Below are 9,620 nucleotides of genomic sequence, written 5' to 3' on the forward strand. Positions count from 1 at the left end.
GACGGCCTTGTGGCGCAATGGTAGCGCGTCTGACTCCAGATCAGAATGTTACGTGTTCGAATCACGTCGGGGTCAAGAGCGTTCCCTTTTATTTGAAGGATGCCATTTATTTTATAAATGTATCATCAAAGATTATAAGTCTTCAATGGCAATTAATGCAATCCTGGTTTTACAATGAATTATTATTCTGAGACGTTATTGTAAAGTACAATATTAAATTTTTTGTAGGGTACACATTTATAAGTATTTTAAGAATGCAATAATAAGAGTGGTTGGCTTACGGTCTTGTGGCGCAATGGTAGCGAGTCTTACTCCAGATCAGAAGGTTACGTGTTCGAATCACGTCGGGGTCAAAAGCGTTCCCTTTTATTTGAAGGATGCCATTTATTTTATAAATGTATCATCAAAGTTTATCAGTCTTCCATTGCAATTAATGCAATCCTGGTTTTACAATGAATTATTATTCTGAGATGTTACTGTAATGTACAATATTAAATTTTGTGTACGGTACAGATTCATAAGTATTTTTACAATGCAATAATAAAAGTGGTTGGCTTACGGCCTTCTGGCGCAATGGTAGCGCGTCTGACTCCAGATCAGAAGGTTACGTGTTCGAATCACGTCGGGGTCAAAAGCGTTCCCTTTTATTTGAAGGATGCCATTTATTTTATAAATGTATCATCAAAGATTATAAGTCTTCAATGGCAATTAATGCAATCCTGGTTTTACAATAAATTATTATTCTGAGACGTTATTGTAATGTACAATATTAAATCTTTTGTACGGTACAGATTCATAAGTATTTTAAGAATGCAATAATAAGAGTGGTTGGCTTACGGTCTTGTGGCGCAATGGTAGCGAGTCTTACTCCAGATCAGAAGGTTACGTGTTCGAATCACGTCGGGGTCAAAAGCGTTCCCTTTTATTTGAAGGATGCCATTTATTTTATAAATGTATCATCACAGATTATTAGTCTTCAATGGCAATTAATGCAATCCTGGTTTTACAATGAATTATTTTTCTGAGATGTTACTGTAATGTACAATATTAAATTTTTTGTACGGTACAGATTCATAAGTATTTTAAGAATGCAATAATAAGAGTGGTTGGCTTACGGCCTTTTGGCGCAATGGTAGCGCGTCTGACTCCAGATCAGAAGGTTACGTGTTCGAACCACGTCGGGGTCAAAAGCGTTCCCTTTTATTTGAAGGATGCCATTTATTTTATAAATGAATCATCAAAGATTATAAGTCTTCAATGGCAATTAATGCAATCCTGGTTTTACAATGAATTATTATTCTGAGACGTTATTGTAATGTACAATATTAAATCTTTCGTACGGTACAGATTCATAAGTATTTTAAGAATGCAATAATAAGAGTGGTTGGCTTACGGCCTTCTGGCGCAATGGTAGCGCGTCTGATTCCAGATCAAAAGGTTACGTGTTCGAATCACGTCGGGGTCAAAAGCGTTCCCTTTTATTTGAAGGATGCCATTTATTTTATAAATGTATCATCAAAGATTATAAGTCTTCAATGGCAATTAATGCAATCCTGGTTTTACAATGAATTATTATTCTGAGACGTTATTGTAATCTACAATATTAAATTTTTTGTACGGTACAGATTCATAAGTATTTTAAGAATGCAATAATAAGAGTGGTTGGCTTACGGCCTTGTGGCGCAATGGTAGCGCGTCTGACTCCAGATCAGAATGTTACGTGTTCGAATCACGTCGGGGTCAAGAGCGTTCCCTTTTATTTGAAGGATGCCATTTATTTTATAAATGTATCATCAAAGATTATAAGTCTTCAATGGCAATTAATGCAATCCTGGTTTTACAATGAATTATTATTCTGAGACGTTATTGTAATGTACAATATGAAATTTTTTGTACGGTACACATTCATAAGTATTTTAAGGATGCAATAATAAGAGTGGTTGGCTTACGGTCTTGTGGCGCAATGGTAGCGAGTCTTACTCCAGATCAGAAGGTTACGTGTTCGAATCACGTCGGGGTCAAAAGCGTTCCCTTTTATTTGAAGGATGCCATTTATTTTATAAATGTATCATCAAGGTTTATCAGTCTTCCATTGCAATTAATGCAATCCTGGTTTTACAATGAATTATTATTCTGAGATGTTACTGTAATGTACAATATTAAATTTTGTGTACGGTACAGATTCATAAGTATTTTTACAATGCAATAATAAAAGTGGTTGGCTTACGGCCTTCTGGCGCAATGGTAGCGCGTCTGACTCCAGATCAGAAGGTTACGTGTTCGAATCACGTCGGGGTCAAAAGCGTTCCCTTTTATTTGAAGGATGCCATTTATTTTATAAATGTATCATCAAAGATTATAAGTCTTCAATGGCAATTAATGCAATCCTGGTTTTACAATAAATTATTATTCTGAGACGTTATTGTAATGTACAATATTAAATCTTTTGTACGGTACAGATTCATAAGTATTTTAAGAATGCAATAATAAGAGTGGTTGGCTTACGGTCTTGTGGCGCAATGGTAGCGAGTCTTACTCCAGATCAGAAGGTTACGTGTTCGAATCACGTCGGGGTCAAAAGCGTTCCCTTTTATTTGAAGGATGCCATTTATTTTATAAATGTATCATCACAGATTATTAGTCTTCAATGGCAATTAATGCAATCCTGGTTTTACAATGAATTATTTTTCTGAGATGTTACTGTAATGTACAATATTAAATTTTTTGTACGGTACAGATTCATAAGTATTTTAAGAATGCAATAATAAGAGTGGTTGGCTTACGGCCTTTTGGCGCAATGGTAGCGCGTCTGACTCCAGATCAGAAGGTTACGTGTTCGAACCACGTCGGGGTCAAAAGCGTTCCCTTTTATTTGAAGGATGCCATTTATTTTATAAATGAATCATCAAAGATTATAAGTCTTCAATGGCAATTAATGCAATCCTGGTTTTACAATGAATTATTATTCTGAGACGTTATTGTAATGTACAATATTAAATCTTTCGTACGGTACAGATTCATAAGTATTTTAAGAATGCAATAATAAGAGTGGTTGGCTTACGGCCTTCTGGCGCAATGGTAGCGCGTCTGATTCCAGATCAAAAGGTTACGTGTTCGAATCACGTCGGGGTCAAAAGCGTTCCCTTTTATTTGAAGGATGCCATTTATTTTATAAATGTATCATCAAAGATTATAAGTCTTCAATGGCAATTAATGCAATCCTGGTTTTACAATGAATTATTATTCTGAGACGTTATTGTAATCTACAATATTAAATTTTTTGTACGGTACAGATTCATAAGTATTTTAAGAATGCAATAATAAGAGTGGTTGGCTTACGGCCTTGTGGCGCAATGGAAGCGAGTCTGACTCCAGATCAGAAGGTTACGTGTTCGAATCACGTCGGGGTCAAAAGCGTTCCCTTTTATTTGAAGGATGCCATTTATTTTATAAATGTATCATCAAAGATTATAAGTCTTCAATGGCAATTAATGCAATCCTGGTTTTACAATGAATTATTATTCTGAGACGTTATTGTAATGTACAATATTAAATTTTTTGTACGGTACAGATTAATAAGTATTTTAAGAATGCAATAATGAGAGTGGTTGGCTTACGGCCTTGTGGCGCAATGGTAGCGCGTCTGACTCCAGATCAGTAGGTTACGTGTTCGAATCACGTCGGGGTCAAAAGCGTTCCCTTTTAGTTGAAGGATGCCATTTATTTTATAAATGTATCATCAAAGATTATCAGTCTTCAATGGCAATTAATGCAATCCTGGTTTTACAATGAATTATTATTCTGAGATGTTATTGTAATGTACAATATTAAATTTTTTGTACGGTACAGATTCATAAGTATTTTAAGAATGGAATAATAAGAGTGCTTGGCTTACGGCCTTGTGGCGCAATGGTAGCGCGTCTGACTCCAGGTCAGAAGGTTACGTGTTCGAATCACGTCGGGGTCAAAAGCGTTCCTTTTATTTGAAGGATGCCATTTATTTTATAAATGTATCATCAAAGATTATCAGTCTTCAATGGCAATTAATGCAATCCTGGTTTTACAATGAATTATTATTCTGAGACGTTATTGTAATGTACAATATGAAATTTTTTGTACGGTACAGATTCACAAGTATTTTAAGAATGCAATAATAAGAGTGGTTGGCTGACGGCCTTGTGGCGCAATGGTAGCGCGTCTGACTCCAGATCAGAATGTTACGTGTTCGAATCACGTCGGGGTCAAGAGCGTTCCCTTTTATTTGAAGGATGCCATTTATTTTATAAATGTGTCATCAAAGATTATAAGTCTTCAATGGCAATTAATGCAATCCTGGTTTTACAATGAATTATTATTCTGAGACGTTATTGTAATGTACAATATTAAATTTTTTGTACGGTACACATTTATAAGTATTTTAAGAATGCAATAATAAGAGAGGTTAGCTTACGGCCTTCTGGCGCAATGGTAGCGCGTCTGACTCCAGATCAGAAGGTTACGTGTTCGGATCACATCGGGGTCAAATGCGTTCTCTTTTATTTGAAGGATACCATTTGTTTTATAAATGTATCATCAAAGATTATCAGTCTTCCATTGCAATTAATGCAATCCTGGTTTTACAATGAATTATTATTCTGAGATGTTACTGTAATGTACAATATTAAATTTTGTGTACGGTACAGATTCATAAGTATTTTAAGAATGCAATAATAAAAGTGGTTGGCTTACGGCCTTGTGGCGCAATGGTAGCGCGTCTGACTCCAGATCAGAAGGTTACGTGTTCGAATCACGTCGGGGTCAAAAGCTTTCCCTTTTATTTGAAGGATGCCATTTATTTTATAAATGTATCATCAAAGATTATAAGTCTTCAATGGCAATTAATGCAATCCTGGTTTTACAATGAATTATTATTCTGAGAGGTTATTGTAATGTACAATATTAAATTTTTTGTACGGTACACATTCATAAGTATTTTAAGAATGGAATAATAAGAGAGGTTAGCTTACGGCCTTGTGGCGCAATGGTAGCGCGTCTGACTCCAGATCAGAAGGTTACGTGTTCGGTTCACGTCTGGGTCAAAAGCGTTCCCTTTTATTTGAAGGATGCCATTTATTTTATAAATGTATCATCAAAGATTATAAGTCTTCAATGGCAATTAATGCAATCCTGGTTTTACAATGAATTATTATTCTGAGACGTTATTGTAATGTACAATATTAAATTTTTTGTACGGTACAAATTCATAAGTATTTTAAGAATGCAATAATAAGAGTGGTTGGCTTACGGCCTTGTGGCGCAATGGTAGCGCGTCTGACTCCAGATCAGAAGGTTACGTGTTCGAATCACGTCGGGGTCAAAAGCGTTCCCTTTTATTTGAAGGATGCCATTTATTTTATAAATGTATCATCAAAGATTATAAGTCTTCAATGGCAATTAATGCAATCCTGGTTTTACAATGAATTATTATTCTGAGACGTTATTGTAATGTACAATATTAAATTTTTTGTACGGTACAGATTCATAAGTATTTTAAGAATGCAATAATGAGAGTGGTTGGCTTACGGCCTTGTGGCGCAATGGTAGCGCGTCTGACTCCAGATCAGTAGGTTACGTGTTCGAATCACGTCGGGGTCAAAAGCGTTCCCTTTTAGTTGAAGGATGCCATTTATTTTATAAATGTATCATCAAAGATTATCAGTCTTCAATGGCAATTAATGCAATCCTGGTTTTACAATGAATTATTATTCTGAGATGTTATTGTAATGTACAATATTAAATTTTTAGTACGGTACAGATTCATAAGTATTTTAAGAATTGAATAATAAGAGTGGTCGGCTTACGGCCTTGTGGCGCAATGGTAGCGCGTCTGACTCCAGATCAGAAGGTTACGTGTTCGGATCACGTCGGGGTCAAATGCGTTCTCTTTTATTTGAAGGATGCCATTTATTTTATAAATGTATCATCAAAGATTATCAGTCTTCCATGGCAATTAATGCAATCCTGGTTTTACAATGAATTATTATTCTGAGATGTTACTGTAATGTACAATATTAAATTTTTTGTACGGTACAGATTCATAAGTATTTTAAGAATGCAATAATAAGAGTGGTTGGCTTACGGCCTTGTGGCGCAATGGTAGCGCGTCTGACTCCAGATCAGAAGGTTACGTGTTCGAATCACGTCCGGTCAAAATCGTTCCCTTTTATTTGAAGGATGCCATTTATTTTATAAATGTATCATCGAAGATTATCAGTCTTCAATGGCAATTAATGCAATCCTGGTTTTACAATGAATTATTATTCTGAGATGTTACTGTAATGTACAATATTAAATTTTTTGTACGGTACACATTCATAAGTATTTTAAGAATGCAATAATAAGAGAGGTTACCTTACGGCCTTGTGGCGCGATTGTAGCGCGTCTGGCTCCAGATCAGAAGGTTACGTGTTCGAATCACGTCGGGGTAAAAAGCGTTCCCTTTTATTTGAAGGATGCCATTAATTTTATAAATGTATCATCAAAGATTATCAGTCTTCAATGGCAATTAATGCAATCCTGGTTTTACAATGAATTATTATTCTGAGACGTTATTGTAATGTACAATATTAAATTTTTTATACGGTACGGATTCATAAGTATTTTAAGAATGCAATAATAAGAGAGGTTAGCTTACGGCTTTGTGGCGCAATGCTAGCGCGTCTGACTCCAGATCAGAAGGTGACGTGTTCGAATCACGTCGGGGTCAAATGCGTTCTGTTTTATTTGAAGGATGCCATTTATTTTATAAATGTATCATCAAAGTTTATCAGTCTTCTATTGCAATTAATGCAATCCTGGTTTTACAATGAATTATTATTCTGAGATGTTACTGTAATGTACAATATTAAATTTTGTGTACTGTACAGATTCATAAGTATTTTAAGAATGCAATAATATAAGTGGTTGGCTTACGGCCTTGTGGCGCAATGGTAGCGCGTCTGACTCCAGATCAGAATGTTACGTGTTCGAATCACGTCGGGGTCAAAAGCGTTCCCTTTTATTTGAAGGATGCCATTTATTTTATAAATGTATCATCAAAGATTATAAGTCTTCAATGGCAATTAATGCAATCCTGGTTTTACAATGAATTATTATTCTGAGAGGTTATTGTAATGTACAATATTAAATTTTTTGTACGGTACACATTCATAAGTATTTTAAGAATGGAATAATAAGAGAGGTTAGCTTACGGCCTTGTGGCGCAATGGTAGCGCGTCTGACTCCAGATCAGAAGGTTACGTGTTCGGATCACGTCGGGGTCAAAAGCGTTCCCTTTTATTTGAAGGATGCCATTTATTTTATAAATGTATCATCAAAGATTATAAGTCTTCAATGGCAATTAATGCAATCCTGGTTTTACAATGAATTATTATTCTGAGACGTTATTGTAATGTACAATATTAAATTTTTTGTACGGTACAAATTCATAAGTATTTTAAGAATGCAATAATAAGAGTGGTTGGCTTACGGCCTTGTGGCGCAATGGTAGCGCGTCTGACTCCAGATCAGAAGGTTACGTGTTCGAATCACGTCGGGGTCAAAAGCGTTCCCTTTTATTTGAAGGATGCCATTTATTTTATAAATGTATCATCAAAGATTATAAGTCTTCAATGGCAATTAATGCAATCCTGGTTTTACAATGAATTATTATTCTGAGACGTTATTGTAATGTACAATATTAAATTTTTTGTACGGTACAGATTCATAAGTATTTTAAGAATGCAATGAGAGTGGTTGGCTTACGGCCTTGTGGCGCAATGGTAGCGCGTCTGACTCCAGATCAGAAGGTTACGTGTTCGAATCACGTCGGGGTCAAAAGCGTTCCCTTTTATTTGAAGGATGCCATTTATTTTATAAATGTATCATCAAAGATTATCAGTCTTCAATGGCAATTAATGCAATCCTGGTTTTACAATGAATTATTATTCTGAGATGTTACTGTAAAGTACAATATTAAATTTTTTGTACGGTACAGATACATAAGTATTTTAAGAATGCAATAATGAGAGTGGTTGGCTTACGGCCTTGTGGCGCAATGGTAGCGCGTCTGACTCCAGATCAGAAGGTTACGTGTTCGAATCACGTCGGGGTCAAAAGCGTTCTATTTTATTTGAAGGATGCCATTTATTTTATAAATGTATCATCAAAGATTATAAGTCTTCAATGGCAATTAATGCAATCCTGGTTTTACAATGAATTATTATTCTGAGACGTTATTGTAATGTACAATATTAAATTTTTTGTACGGTACAGATTCATAAGTATTTTAAGAATGCAATAATAAGAGTGGTTGGCTTACGGCTTTGTGGCGCAATGGTAGCGCGTCTGACTCCAGATCAGAAGGTTACGTGTTCTAATCACGTCGGGGTCAAAAGCGTTCCCTTTTATTTGAAGGATGCCATTTATTTTATAAATGTATCTTCAAAGATTATCAGTCTTCAATGGCAATTAATGCAATCCTGGTTTTACAATGAATTATTATTCTGAGATGTTACTGTAATGTACAATATTAAATTTTTTGTACGGTACAGATACATAAGTATTTTAAGAATGCAATAATGAGAGTGGTTGGCTTACGGCCTTCTGGCGCAATGGTAGCGCGTCTGACTCCAGATCAGAAGGTTGTTTGTTCGAATCACGTCGGGGTCAAAAGCGTTCCCTTTTATTTGAAGGATGCCATTTATTTTATAAATGTATCATCAAAGATTATCAGTCTTCAATGGCAATTAATGCAATCCTGGTTTTACAATGAATTATTATTCTGAGATGTTACTGTAATGTACAATATTTAATTTTTTGTACGGTACAGATTCATAAGTATTTTAAGAATGCAATAATAAGAGTGGTTGGCTTACGGCCTTGTGGCGCAATGGTAGCGCGTCTGACTCCAGATCAGAAGGTTACGTGTTCGAATAACGTCCGGTCAAAAGCGTTCCCTTTTATTTTAAGGATGCCATTTATTTTATAAATGTATCATCAAAGATTATCAGTCTTCAATGGCAATTAATGCAATCCTGGTTTTACAATGAATTATTATTCTGAGATGTTACTCATACGTACAATATTAAATTTTTTGTACGATACAGATTAATAAGTATTTTAAATATCCAATAATGAGCGTGGTTGGCTTACGGCCTTGTGGCGCAATGGTAGCGCGTCTGACTCCAGATCAGAAGGTTACGTGTTCGAATCACGTCGAGGTCAAAAGCGTTCCCTTTTATTTGAAGGATGCCATTTATTTTATAAATGTATCATCAAAGATTATCAGTCTTCAATGGCAATTAATGCAATCCTGGTTTTACAATGAATTATTATTCTGAGATGTTACTGTAATGTACAATATTTAATTTTTTGTACGGTACAGATTCATAAGTATTTTAAGAATGCAATAATAAGAGTTTTTGGCTTACGGCCTTGTGGCGCAATGGTAGCGCGTCTGACTCCAGACCAGAAGGTTACGTGTCTGAATCACGTCGGGGTCAAAAGCGTTACCTTTTATTTGAAGGATGCCATTTATTTTATAAATGTATCATCAAAGATTATCAGTCTTCAATGGCAATTAATGCAATCCTGGTTTTACA

The 9,620-nt window shown here is 35.3% G+C and overlaps 26 non-coding genes across 26 annotated transcripts; all 26 read left to right on the forward strand.

Annotated features, from left to right (window-relative positions):
• Positions 1-3: 3 nt before the first annotated feature.
• On the forward strand, positions 4-75 carry Trnaw-cca (transfer RNA tryptophan (anticodon CCA)). Its single transcript has one exon. It is a non-coding gene; the product is annotated as a tRNA-Trp (tRNA).
• Positions 76-559: 484 nt separating this feature from the next.
• On the forward strand, positions 560-631 carry Trnaw-cca (transfer RNA tryptophan (anticodon CCA)). The gene has a single exon. It is a non-coding gene; the product is annotated as a tRNA-Trp (tRNA).
• A 484-nt stretch (positions 632-1,115) lies between these two features.
• On the forward strand, positions 1,116-1,187 carry Trnaw-cca (transfer RNA tryptophan (anticodon CCA)). Its single transcript has one exon. It is a non-coding gene; the product is annotated as a tRNA-Trp (tRNA).
• A 206-nt stretch (positions 1,188-1,393) lies between these two features.
• Positions 1,394-1,465, forward strand: Trnaw-cca (transfer RNA tryptophan (anticodon CCA)). Its single transcript has one exon. It is a non-coding gene; the product is annotated as a tRNA-Trp (tRNA).
• Positions 1,466-1,671: 206 nt separating this feature from the next.
• Trnaw-cca (transfer RNA tryptophan (anticodon CCA)) lies at positions 1,672-1,743 on the forward strand. The gene has a single exon. It is a non-coding gene; the product is annotated as a tRNA-Trp (tRNA).
• Positions 1,744-2,227: 484 nt separating this feature from the next.
• On the forward strand, positions 2,228-2,299 carry Trnaw-cca (transfer RNA tryptophan (anticodon CCA)). Its single transcript has one exon. It is a non-coding gene; the product is annotated as a tRNA-Trp (tRNA).
• A 484-nt stretch (positions 2,300-2,783) lies between these two features.
• Positions 2,784-2,855, forward strand: Trnaw-cca (transfer RNA tryptophan (anticodon CCA)). The gene has a single exon. It is a non-coding gene; the product is annotated as a tRNA-Trp (tRNA).
• A 206-nt stretch (positions 2,856-3,061) lies between these two features.
• Positions 3,062-3,133, forward strand: Trnaw-cca (transfer RNA tryptophan (anticodon CCA)). Its single transcript has one exon. It is a non-coding gene; the product is annotated as a tRNA-Trp (tRNA).
• Positions 3,134-3,339: 206 nt separating this feature from the next.
• Trnaw-cca (transfer RNA tryptophan (anticodon CCA)) lies at positions 3,340-3,411 on the forward strand. Its single transcript has one exon. It is a non-coding gene; the product is annotated as a tRNA-Trp (tRNA).
• Positions 3,412-3,617: 206 nt separating this feature from the next.
• On the forward strand, positions 3,618-3,689 carry Trnaw-cca (transfer RNA tryptophan (anticodon CCA)). Its single transcript has one exon. It is a non-coding gene; the product is annotated as a tRNA-Trp (tRNA).
• A 206-nt stretch (positions 3,690-3,895) lies between these two features.
• Trnaw-cca (transfer RNA tryptophan (anticodon CCA)) lies at positions 3,896-3,967 on the forward strand. Its single transcript has one exon. It is a non-coding gene; the product is annotated as a tRNA-Trp (tRNA).
• A 205-nt stretch (positions 3,968-4,172) lies between these two features.
• Trnaw-cca (transfer RNA tryptophan (anticodon CCA)) lies at positions 4,173-4,244 on the forward strand. The gene has a single exon. It is a non-coding gene; the product is annotated as a tRNA-Trp (tRNA).
• A 484-nt stretch (positions 4,245-4,728) lies between these two features.
• On the forward strand, positions 4,729-4,800 carry Trnaw-cca (transfer RNA tryptophan (anticodon CCA)). Its single transcript has one exon. It is a non-coding gene; the product is annotated as a tRNA-Trp (tRNA).
• Positions 4,801-5,006: 206 nt separating this feature from the next.
• On the forward strand, positions 5,007-5,078 carry Trnaw-cca (transfer RNA tryptophan (anticodon CCA)). Its single transcript has one exon. It is a non-coding gene; the product is annotated as a tRNA-Trp (tRNA).
• A 206-nt stretch (positions 5,079-5,284) lies between these two features.
• Trnaw-cca (transfer RNA tryptophan (anticodon CCA)) lies at positions 5,285-5,356 on the forward strand. The gene has a single exon. It is a non-coding gene; the product is annotated as a tRNA-Trp (tRNA).
• Positions 5,357-5,562: 206 nt separating this feature from the next.
• Trnaw-cca (transfer RNA tryptophan (anticodon CCA)) lies at positions 5,563-5,634 on the forward strand. The gene has a single exon. It is a non-coding gene; the product is annotated as a tRNA-Trp (tRNA).
• A 206-nt stretch (positions 5,635-5,840) lies between these two features.
• Trnaw-cca (transfer RNA tryptophan (anticodon CCA)) lies at positions 5,841-5,912 on the forward strand. The gene has a single exon. It is a non-coding gene; the product is annotated as a tRNA-Trp (tRNA).
• Positions 5,913-6,118: 206 nt separating this feature from the next.
• Trnaw-cca (transfer RNA tryptophan (anticodon CCA)) lies at positions 6,119-6,189 on the forward strand. Its single transcript has one exon. It is a non-coding gene; the product is annotated as a tRNA-Trp (tRNA).
• Positions 6,190-6,673: 484 nt separating this feature from the next.
• Trnaw-cca (transfer RNA tryptophan (anticodon CCA)) lies at positions 6,674-6,745 on the forward strand. The gene has a single exon. It is a non-coding gene; the product is annotated as a tRNA-Trp (tRNA).
• Positions 6,746-6,951: 206 nt separating this feature from the next.
• Positions 6,952-7,023, forward strand: Trnaw-cca (transfer RNA tryptophan (anticodon CCA)). The gene has a single exon. It is a non-coding gene; the product is annotated as a tRNA-Trp (tRNA).
• A 206-nt stretch (positions 7,024-7,229) lies between these two features.
• Positions 7,230-7,301, forward strand: Trnaw-cca (transfer RNA tryptophan (anticodon CCA)). The gene has a single exon. It is a non-coding gene; the product is annotated as a tRNA-Trp (tRNA).
• Positions 7,302-7,507: 206 nt separating this feature from the next.
• Positions 7,508-7,579, forward strand: Trnaw-cca (transfer RNA tryptophan (anticodon CCA)). The gene has a single exon. It is a non-coding gene; the product is annotated as a tRNA-Trp (tRNA).
• A 203-nt stretch (positions 7,580-7,782) lies between these two features.
• Trnaw-cca (transfer RNA tryptophan (anticodon CCA)) lies at positions 7,783-7,854 on the forward strand. Its single transcript has one exon. It is a non-coding gene; the product is annotated as a tRNA-Trp (tRNA).
• A 206-nt stretch (positions 7,855-8,060) lies between these two features.
• Positions 8,061-8,132, forward strand: Trnaw-cca (transfer RNA tryptophan (anticodon CCA)). The gene has a single exon. It is a non-coding gene; the product is annotated as a tRNA-Trp (tRNA).
• Positions 8,133-8,338: 206 nt separating this feature from the next.
• Trnaw-cca (transfer RNA tryptophan (anticodon CCA)) lies at positions 8,339-8,410 on the forward strand. Its single transcript has one exon. It is a non-coding gene; the product is annotated as a tRNA-Trp (tRNA).
• Positions 8,411-9,171: 761 nt separating this feature from the next.
• Positions 9,172-9,243, forward strand: Trnaw-cca (transfer RNA tryptophan (anticodon CCA)). The gene has a single exon. It is a non-coding gene; the product is annotated as a tRNA-Trp (tRNA).
• Positions 9,244-9,620: the final 377 nt, after the last annotated feature.

Source organism: Euprymna scolopes, chromosome 6 (genome assembly GCF_053919585.1).
Source record: "Euprymna scolopes isolate OS-2025 chromosome 6, ASM5391958v1, whole genome shotgun sequence".
NCBI lineage: Eukaryota > Metazoa > Mollusca > Cephalopoda > Sepiida > Sepiolidae > Euprymna > Euprymna scolopes.